The 11,080-nt window shown below is 37.8% G+C and overlaps 1 pseudogene; it reads left to right on the top strand.

Annotated features, from left to right (window-relative positions):
• The first annotated feature begins 290 nt into the window (after positions 1 to 290).
• Positions 291 to 11,023, top strand: LOC113048142 (plexin-C1-like; annotated as a pseudogene).
• The last annotated feature ends 57 nt before the right edge of the window (positions 11,024 to 11,080 follow it).

Raw genomic sequence — 11,080 nt, 5'->3', positions numbered from 1 at the left:
TTCTTCACTGCTTTGGTTAAATAAAACATTAAATGTTTTAATGAACAGAGTAACCACTTGTTACTTTTAAATAGGGCTACCTAGGTGAATATAAAACACAATTAATTAAATTAGATTTTTTTTTACTTGCACTCTGCCAAGCGTTTACATACTTTGAGTAAATGTTTGACACACTAATACCCAAACTAATCTTCCCCCAAAAAAGTTTGCATCCTCAGAGTCGCGGTTTTCACTTCAGTTGACTTCACGAGGGCATGCGTCTGAGAGCAGTTGATCTCTGTGACAAGATCTCTAAACCTTAGCTGCTCATCAGATAAGATGAGAAGATTACTTGGAATACTTTTACTTTTGACATATTGCATTTGCGGTGATGTGCATGACTTCGATGGAGATATCAAGGACTTTATAGTTGGTAACAGTAAGTTATTTGTTCTTACTGATCATCGACTACATCAGATGAGTCTCAATCTTTATGAGGAGAAGAACAAAGACATCACTAAAGCAACTGAACACAACAGAGTCAACATTCTGGTGCCTTTTGATGCCAACAGCACCTTGATAACGTGTGGGACATTTAAAGAAGGATATTGTGAGGTTCTTGATATAAATGACATCACAAACAGCATTTACTATGAAAGCAATATATTGGTAGGACCTCGACAGGATGAGAAATCTGTTGCCTTCATAGCTGGTAAAAGTAGCAGTAGGTACCTTTTGGTTGGGAAAAAAGATGAAGATGCAAAACCTCAAAAAACCAGGTATTCTGTTGTTACTTTGTGGAACACTTTACACTCTCAACCAGGTGGGATTTTCTCTATACATGCAGAAGGATCAGATGCTATGATTCAGAGCACTGTGAGAGATGTGGAGTTTGTTGATGGATTCCAGAGAGTTTCACCCTCAGAATCTTACTTATTTCTCAACACAAAGACTGAATCCGAGAGGAAAGTGCTCATCCTGTGGATGAACAGCTCTAAAGGAAAAAAGACAGAAATCATTAAATCCCTACAGGCTTCAAGGATACGATGCTGCAGTGATAAAGCTCGTCCAGTGCTCGTCGCCAGCACCGTTATTCCCTCAGTGAACAGAGTTATTTGGGCAGGTGTGTTCAGTGCACAGAATCAGCAGGATCCGGAGAACAGCGCGCTGGCTCTGTACGACATCAGTCATGTTAAAGGACGAGTGAAGGGCTTCTGTGCTATTGGTGAAACTCCATGTGGTTCTGAGGTTGGAAATTGCATTCATGTGTTTAATATACACACTTTAAAAAAATAAGAACATGTTGTAAAGATAGAATAACCTGAATCTGTTGAATGATTAAACGTATATTCAACTAAAGTCATATAAAGTTTCAGTTCGTTGTTTGTGTTTCAGAGTGATACTGAACTTGAGCCGCTCTTAAGTGTTCCGGTGTTCAAGTAAAGTTCAATGTCAGCAGTGGCAGCAGTTAGAAGTGGATCCTGGATTGTGCTTTTCATAGGAACCAGTGATGGTCAACTCATAAAGGTCTCTTTCACTTCTCTCTCCAACACACATGCCTTTATTTTCACTATTCTCAATGGGTTTTCATTTCTGAATACCTGTAGACCATTTCAATTTACACATATAGCTATAATCAGTTTTTTTTTAATTCTGCATTTGAATTACTAATGTTATAATTCATGTTATAATTTATTTCTGTTTTTCTAGCTTGTGTTGGATGAGAAATACACTCCAGGCTGTCCAACAGTGCTTTTCAAATCTGATGATGAACGAGAAGTGTTTCCCAGAATGCATTTTGATCCAGTAGATATCAGACATATTTACATTGCTCTGAAGAAACAGGTGAAGTTTAGAAATGTGCAATTAACAAAAAAATACAAATATTATATATAGTCAGTGGTGGGCCATCAGGGTCAGTAGGGACTTGTCTGCTTTCCCTATAAAAAATAAAATTGTGTAAACATTTTTTACTATTATTATTTAGTTATTATTATTATTATTTATTTATTTATTTCATTTGTATAAGGTCCAAAAATGGCCTATGATTAGTTTCGATGAGGTTGAACTGGAATATCTAACATTAAAAAAAATAAAAGTCTGGGGCCAGCACTACACATAGCGCTTCCATTTTGTTCAAAGATGTTGCAACTGAATTATCAGCCAATCAAATTTTGACGTTACATGAAAGCACGCCCTCTAGGTTCACCTCATAGACTGTATAAAAATATGGACATAGTGTCCGTGATGTCACCTTCAGATTTCTGAAGTGCGTTTTTGAAGCTCAAAGTTGACAGAGTGGGTAGTCGCCATCTTAGTACGAGAGAGAGCGGGATGTTGGCGCTCGGTCCAGCTACGGGCCCAGTGCTTCCCCTAGCCAGTTTTGCCCGGTTTTCTTGTCAAAATCCACCCAATCATGTTTCGAGGTGTCCCCGAGTGGCAACCTCCCGCTCTCTGTAGTGAAGCCAACAAGGAAGTGACTAAAACTGCAATTCATCGACTGGCTGCTGTAACACAAGTTGGTGTGCAAAGTAAAGTGCATGACAAAGAAGATATATAAACAGTTCTTTTAATGATTCACAGGAGTAGAAAGGGCACATCAAAACACAAATCCAAATCTTGGTATCCTCACATCAATAGCGGACAAAACAGAACTGAACAGACAGGTTTTAAAAAGGCATGGAAAGTAATCAGAGGAAAGGAAACAGGTGGCGAGTAATAAAATTAACAAATAGAGGAACGGAACATGACCAAAGAAGGAGAACTCAAAAGGAACAGAAGTCCATAACTGTAACAGTTCGCTCCTCCCCCGGAACGGTGCATCCTCGAACCGACGAGAGAGACCAGCAGAGGGAGGTGGGCGTGGGGCAGGCAAGGGGCAGGCAATGGAGAGGGAACATAGACTATAGTACCAGGCAGAGTGGATGGAGGGAGGAGCCAGATGGTGCTCCAGAGGCTAGCTAGGATGATGACCCACGGTGGAGTCGACGGTGGGAGGAGCCATGGTAGAATGTGAGCCAACCACACCAGGGGGCCGACTGATGGAGACTGCACCATCGGAGATGGGGTTGAGGAACTGGTTGGTTTGAGAGGAGGTGGGAGAGGGAGGCAGGGAGGGAACACAGATGGACTTGGGCTGGGCGGAACCAGCAGAAACGCAAGAGATTCAGGGCTGGGCGGACCCAGCGGAGATGCAGGAGATTCAGGCATTGGGTAATGCCTCAAACCAATACATTTAAATCAGTCTGGAAAACATCTATAAATTCCTCAAAATATAATCCAGAAACCAGATGCAGCTCACCCTCAGTGGCAGGAGTCTCTCTCCAAGGCCCCGATCTCTACCGAAACTACATCTGGAACAGACGATGTTGCCAGCTCACACACTTTGTCAGTCCATGATGAAGACTCAGGCTCCGTGGCAATGGTCGGCTCAGTCATGGCGGGCTCAGGCTCTCCGTCTGCAGTGGGCTCAGGCATTAACTCCGTGCAGTGGGATGACAGCTGGCTGGTCTAAGGTTCGGGAGTGGGGCTGGAGATATCCTCCTCAGCGGGGCCAATGGTGAACAGGGATCCATTATTCACCAGCACCTACTCCACGAAGGTTTGCTGGTGGGCACGCCAGATCGAGAAAGTCCCTGGTGTGGTCCTCTAGCTAACAGACCGTCTGCTCCAGGCATAGGAGCTGGACAGCTGGTAAGGCCATTCTGGGAGAGGGGCAAAACAAAACAAAAAAGTAAGAAAAACACTGCTAATCTTACTTTTGGTTTGCTATTCTGTAACACGAGTTGGTGTGCAAAGTAAAGCGCACTTCAAAGAAGATATATGAACACTTCTTTTAATGATTCACAGGAGTAGTAAGGGCACATCCAAACACAAATCCAAATCTTGGTATCCTCACATCAATAGTGGACAAAACAGAACTGAACAGACAGGTTTTAAAAAGGCATGGAAAGTAATCAGAGGAATTGAAACAGGTGGGGAGTAATCAATTAACAAAACGAGGAATGGAACATGACCAAATAAGGAGAACTCAAAAGGAACAAAATTCAGCACAGTTCGCCCCATCCTAGAACGGTGCGTCCTCGCACCAACAGATATAGACCAGCGGAGGGAGGGTGCTCCAGAGGCCAGCCAGGATGATGACCCACAGTGGAGTTGACGGCGGGAGGAGCCATGGTGGAATGAGAGCCGACTAAACCAGGGGGCGGACTCACGGAGACTGCAACGATGGATGAGAAGCCCAGGATGGAGCCGAGCAGACAGATGTCACAGACACAGAGTGACACAGAGGGTCCAGAGGTCCAAGGCAGCACTGAAGGTATAGGCAACTGAGTTGGAGGCGGTGCTCGGGAAGACTGATGTGGAGCCAGAGCAACTGAGGATGAAGGGTGAGCCGGAGGGAAGGAGGAGCCTTTGTGCGCCATTTCAAAGATGTATGTATGAATGTCTAACAGATCAAAAAAATATAATCAGCTGTCATTTTTGTTGAGAGCCTGTGTGCAGAATAATATGTGAATTATGCGCATATGGCTGTGTTAGTTCTTACAGAGATTTGTAAGATAAATGTGTAAGGGTATGTAGTTTACAGTCGCTTACTGAAGGCCCTGACTGAAACCCCACAGTACGCTACTGTCAATAGTATATAAACTACTATAGTGTGAAAAAAAGTCTTAAAAATGTTAATCAATAGTTCCTGAATGTAACATTTTAAATACATAAAAATGTATAAAATTTATAATTAAAAAGTTACAATGCTTTTTAAGAGCAATATAAAAAGGAATCACTTTTTTAACTTTTTCACCAAGAAGCTAATCCAACACCATGTTTTAATATTTGGGGAAAAAAAGGAATTCCCCACATTTACAAACCTCTGAATTTAACAGTGCAGAAGTACTAATTCAGGCAGTCTTCAGACACTTAATCAATATTAAATTAAATTAATATACACCTTTTATCTTTGTTAATCTTTATTGTTGTAAAAGCCAATTTAACATGTCAATAAATATATATATTATAACAGTTTGTTGATTTGCAAGTAATGATGTAAAGTATAACTTCTGTAACTTTCTTTGAGAGGCAATTTTGGTATTTTCTTTGTATATGTTTCAATACTATTTTCTTATGTTTTTGATGAATAGTTTAATTTCTGTTTCTTTAATGGCCCTGCACTTGCTGTTAGATGAGGTTGAATAGGTGCGCGTAGGGAAATAAGTCAGAAACAGTATTCTTACCGTCTTGCTGTTATTTGTGGATAAAACGTGTTTAAATGTTTAAGGAAACACAAGTTAAAGGAATTTCAAAATGCAATATCATAGGATATAAGAACCACTGAATTTTGTGTTTTGATTAAACTCACATTTGTTACAGACCTTTTTGACTGACTTTTGTGACTGGTAAGATCTATTTTTCCGGTCACGTTAAAAGGAATATGCACCTACAATTGTTAATGATATGTTAATATTATTTTTGTTTTTATTCGCTCAAAGTTGATAATGTTTGATAAACTGATCCATTATTTTAAGATGCTGTACACCAGTTGAAAGACACTTTGTCAAACAACTGGGAGATCATCGCTTAGCCTTTTCTATAACACTATATGCTCTATGAATGGCACTGACGCACAGAAAATTAGGAAGAAGTGGGAAAAGGAACTATCAATTCCGACTGATGAGGATGTTTGAGAGGAAGTCTGGGAGGGTGCTAAAAAAAATCAGTCTGTAATTGTGCAAGAGCAATTCAGCTGAAGATACTGCACAGGCTACATATATCTTCTGATCGCAGACACACTTTTAACAGTTCCTTTTACCCATTTAAATGTAAGACTGAAATTGGAACTCTGAATCACTGTTTATGGTTCTGCCGTTTGATACAGGATTACTGGTGTAAAATACTTTGAGTTTGGATCTAGATTTAAACCCTTTGTCATTATTACTAGGACTGCCTGATAGTAAGGCAACCTCTATGGTTAACAGAAGACTCCTTAATGTCATGACATTTTCAGCACTGAAAAACACTCTTTTGCAAGTGGACCTTTGATAAAGCCCCCTCTGTGAAGGGCTGGCAAAAAGTGTTAATGGAGCTATTACCACTAGAATACCTTACATGTATAATTAATTCAAAGATGGACCATTTCTACAAAATATTGGAACCGTGTGTACTGTAAATTATTTGGACCCTGGGATTCCCAATTACTCTTTCTTAAGATCCAAGTTAATGGATTCTGTTAAAGTATTTTTCTATTGTGACTTGTAGTTGGTGAAAAAAAAAAAAAAAAAAAAGATACTATACACAAATGAGGTATGTAGACAATTAAAAAAATGTTTTAGTGCTTGTGATACTGGCTTAGAGATGTTTTGTCTGCAATAAAATGGAAGAAAAAAAAACAATAGGCTTGCTTTATTATTTTAGAATAGAATATATAGAATTGTGCATTGAGTGCACTGTGGTAAATAAAAATAATTCATAGCATGTAATTCATACAGTCATAGCAGACTATTAGTCACAACCCTCTTTAGTCAAAGTGTGTTAGATCGAATCATCGTACTTCTCTCTTTCTGTTCATGTTTTTGATGTAGTTAAGAAGAGTGTCTGTGGTTTCGTGTGCTAAATACATCACTCTGAAAGACTGCAGAGCTTCTCTGGATCCTCTCTGCGGCTGGTGTGTAAATACACACAGGTAAGGATGTCTATATCACATGTGATTTTTCACAAATTAAATCTGTTTCAGGCTGCATCTACATTAAATAAAAAGGCCAAATTGTGGTAGCCCATAATAACTTCTTCTCATCTGCAGTACATAGAAAAGATGAGCAGTATGCAACAGTTCTGTAGTGATATATTGATTGATGCTGTCTTTATCTAGATGTTCTACTCAAGATGAATGTTCAAATACTTCATGGGTGTCCATCCCAAAAAACTCTCTCCAGACATGGCTGTTTTCTTTTCAGATGGCAGAGAATTCTTCTAAGGTAGACATTGTCTAGAATGATTTACTTATGATTTAGTTAATATTTAGAAGACTGCTTTTTATCAGCCATTGTCCTCTTCTACACAGATTACTCTACATCTTTCATTGAGTCTGGAGAGCACAGGAAATCCTGCCTTCTCATGTACCTTCAACACAGGAACCATGAACCTGTGTGACGGGTCTGATCCACCTGCAGTTTTCCCAAACTGCTCCTGTAGTTTTTCTGACCAGCTACTATACACTGGAGGTTGGTTCTCTGTCAGTGAATATTTTATGTTCTATATGATTATGTATGATCATAAACATTTTTGATTTTCTTTTCAGGTTTAAGAGTCTCTGCTACAGTTACTATTGAGGATCAGAAGATCACAGAGACACTGACGCTGACAAACTGTTCCAGTATCACAGAAAATTCACAGAATGCTTCTTATACACAGTGAGAAAATATAGTATATAAGAGTTTTAAAAGACTTTGAACTCCTATTTTTAAATGATGTTTTTATTAACAAGATTCGGAGGAGCGCATCAGATACTTAGCCTAATCAACACAGGTGGACCATAATTAAGTAATCAGTCCCATAGTTTAAATATCGCTGACTTACCTCTATCCATTGACGGTTTATCAGTATCCCTCCTCCACCCCATCTCCTCAATTCGACTTCAGTTTATAAATAGACGGGGAAGGGGGGGTACTCTAGGTTCGGGCCATTCCCAAGCTCGGAGCCCTTCCCCGGACAGCACGCCAAATACGCATACCATACCTCAGCTAATTATATGTTAGCGTGAACTAGTGAAATGATAAATAACATGAATTAAATACAGGTGTGTGCAGTGTGTCTCATCTGGGTGTCACTGGTCCTCTTCCTCCAAGCGTTGTGATTGGACACATGGAAGTGGGCTGCAGTTACACACACAGGTGAGACAATGTGTAACCTACATTCTAGTGCTTCAGTATATCTGTATTGGGGGAAAAAACCTTAATAAACTTATATAAATTCAGTGTTGATAGCTGAACTGTCATTGTGTTGACTGAATGAACTCAGGAATGACATGAGCTGCTCTTTCTTTACTCTTTAGGGTGAATGTAAATATCTTCTCTCTGAGATGGTCTACAATGTAAGTGTCTTACTGATCATGAGCCCAATGTCACAGGATAGGGACGTTGTTTTTACAGAATGTTCCTATTTCAAATTAACATGACTTAAAAAGAGTCTGAGGATTTTGTTTCCTCGACGTCACAATTATCATTGTTTAAAAATGATATATAATATTTATTTATTCAAATTAACAATATATTTTATCAATGTGTATTTATAATACTGATACTTCTACTAGTGATAAAAATGATATTTATAAATTATATTATGATATATTATATTATGATATGTAAAAATTGTAGCCCAAATGCACACTGTAAGTCGCTTTGGATAAAAGCATCTGCTAAATGCATAAATTTAATTTAATTAAATTAAATTTTTATATATATATTCAGTTTTTGTTTTTGTTTTGTAACTGAGTGCAACCTTTGGTGTTTTGTAGAAGCCAGAGATTCTGTCTCTGGAGCCGAACAAGGTTTCTTTCCATGGCAGAAACAATGTTTTACTAAGAGGAAGGAACCTGGAATCTGTTTCTAAAATCCGTATTCAAGGGGATCTGGAGTGCATTCCTAAAGAGTGAGACTCTGTGTTTGTTTAGTGGTGTATATATGAATGTGTGTAGATTCAGATAACTCATACTGTATATCTCTTCCTTCAGATCTCCAGTGTTTGATCGCTCCAGTGACACGTTAAGGTTCCACATTCCTCCCAGTGGAACTAAAGGAACAGTGAAAGTGTGTGTTGTTACTCCTGACGACCGTTGTCATGGTAACAGCATCATCACTTACAGTTCTCAGCCCAGCTGCACTGGAATACAGCCCACAGTCAGCTGGAGCAGGTCAGACCACTGTCTTCCACATCACATCAGCTCCTCAAGATGACAACTGCACATTATAATTAATGAATCTAATGTCATACAGAACATTTTAGTCATTACATTAACAAGAATGCTGTTAATGTGGAAAAATAATATTTACAAAGTAATGATCTGATGAGATACTTTTAGAGCAAATTTTTTAAATATATGCAACACCAAATGATTGCAATTAGGTCATTTCCTGCATGTTTTGTCATATTTCTGAGATCTGCAGTTTACTAACTCAGATTGTTATTAGACTTTTCTTGCTTAAACTGTTTTCTGAAAGCCAGGACTTTCTTAATATTTTTGGTGGGTTTCACTTCCATTGTTTGCTGAAATGTGTTGTATTGTGAGTCTGCATGTGTGCATGCAAAAGCCACATATGCTAAAATAAGTGGGGGATTTAAATATTAATAGATTTTTTTTTTTTATATTGTGTATTAATGGCATTCAGTGGTGGAAGGAAGATTCATGTTCAGGGGAGCAATCTGGAATTAGTGGAATCAGTTACTGTCCATCACTTTAATGAAGTGCTGGAAACACAATACAACACAAGCTCAGGGGTAAGATGTGTTATTACTTCTGCAGTTGCTCATAGCACTTTATCTGATACACTGAGGTCAGCAATTTTAAACTTCAGTCTTCAAATGTCCATCACATACTGACCTCCAAACTGTTAAAACAAATGTAAAAAAATGTAAACTGAGAATTTATATATATATATATATATATATATATATATATATATATATATATATATATATATATATATATATATATATATATATATATATTTATTTTATATATATATATATATATATATATATATATATATATATATATATATATATATTTTATATATATTTATATTTGTAAGTACTTACAAGCATCTTTAAATTTCACATGTATTAGAATCATATTTTCATTGTCTTTCTATCTCAGGATATGTGGTTTCTCTCCCACCGCTATGATGGCAGTGGTCAGTTTAGCTTGTTGCTGAATGTTGGGAACTCCACTGTGAACTGTGTGGATTATTTGTTCTACCAGCCTGACCCAAAGTTCATTCGATTTACTACCTTTCCAGTGGCCAACGATCTACAGGTGAACATTCAGGTAAAGAGTGACTAAATTGGCTGAATAAACCATTGAAGTTCTGCCTCTTTCATACTATTTAATAAAATATGTAGAAATTAATGAAATAATTAGATTTGGCAGCTGTACAGAGATTGCACTAATTGTTTTCTCTGTTTCTCAGAAAAAGGCAGACATGTTGAATTTGAGTATGAGTGAGGTGACTGTGACGGGTCTACAGGGAGATCAGAAGTATCCGTGTGTTTTGGAGAGGGTTGAGTCTAATGCCATTATCTGTACAATTAAAGGAAAACCAGGAGCTGTCCCAGAAGTGGACTCACTCACTGTAAGTATGTTTTATTTTCTTCCATGTGGTAACTATAATGTTAAATCTCAATAGATTATGGGAAGGAGAAGTCTATTGACTTGATAATTGCTGCTAAATGTTAAATCTTGTCAACTTTATGAGTTATAGAACATAACCCAATGGACAGGACTGAGTAGCACAAGTTATTATTTTTTTTTTAATTTTGTCTTTCTAGATTGGCATTGGGGATACTTTTGTTCTCGGGATGGGAGAAAGTACAAACTATTTCTGCATCAGTCCATAGAACCCATCTGGTCAAGTATGAAGGAGCAATAGAAACACCCAGAGGAGAAAACAAATAAATGATATGATATAAATTACTGTCATGAGTCTGATGTTGTGGAGTGATGCATAAAATGCTTTACTATTCTGATACATCAAGTTTTAGGTGACCCTGTTCTCTTTTGTTTTCGAATCAGTTTCTGGTTTTAATCTATATGTCTGTGATTGAGTGGAGGTAGGGACTAGTCTCATTTGTATATTCGTGAATCTACATTTACTAAATGTTGTATGCGTGCAGAGTTATATTCAAGTCATTTTAGGGCATGAAGAAATGTTCACTGTTCAAAATGTTTAATAAGTCTTTTTTAAGTCATTGATTATCAAATTTGATATTTAATGGGGAATTTGTTACTGAAGGGGGACGAAAATATTCTTATTATTGTATACAGTTTACTAACAAATAAACATACCAAAAATATGATATCTATAGGAAAGAGTCTGGTCTGTACTTAAATGAA

The sequence above is a fragment of the Carassius auratus genome, chromosome 29 (assembly GCF_003368295.1).
Source record: "Carassius auratus strain Wakin chromosome 29, ASM336829v1, whole genome shotgun sequence".
Classification (NCBI taxonomy): Eukaryota; Metazoa; Chordata; class Actinopteri; order Cypriniformes; family Cyprinidae; genus Carassius; species Carassius auratus.
The sequence above is the reverse complement of the archived record's forward strand: the minus strand, read 5'-3'. Positions and strand labels throughout refer to the sequence as shown.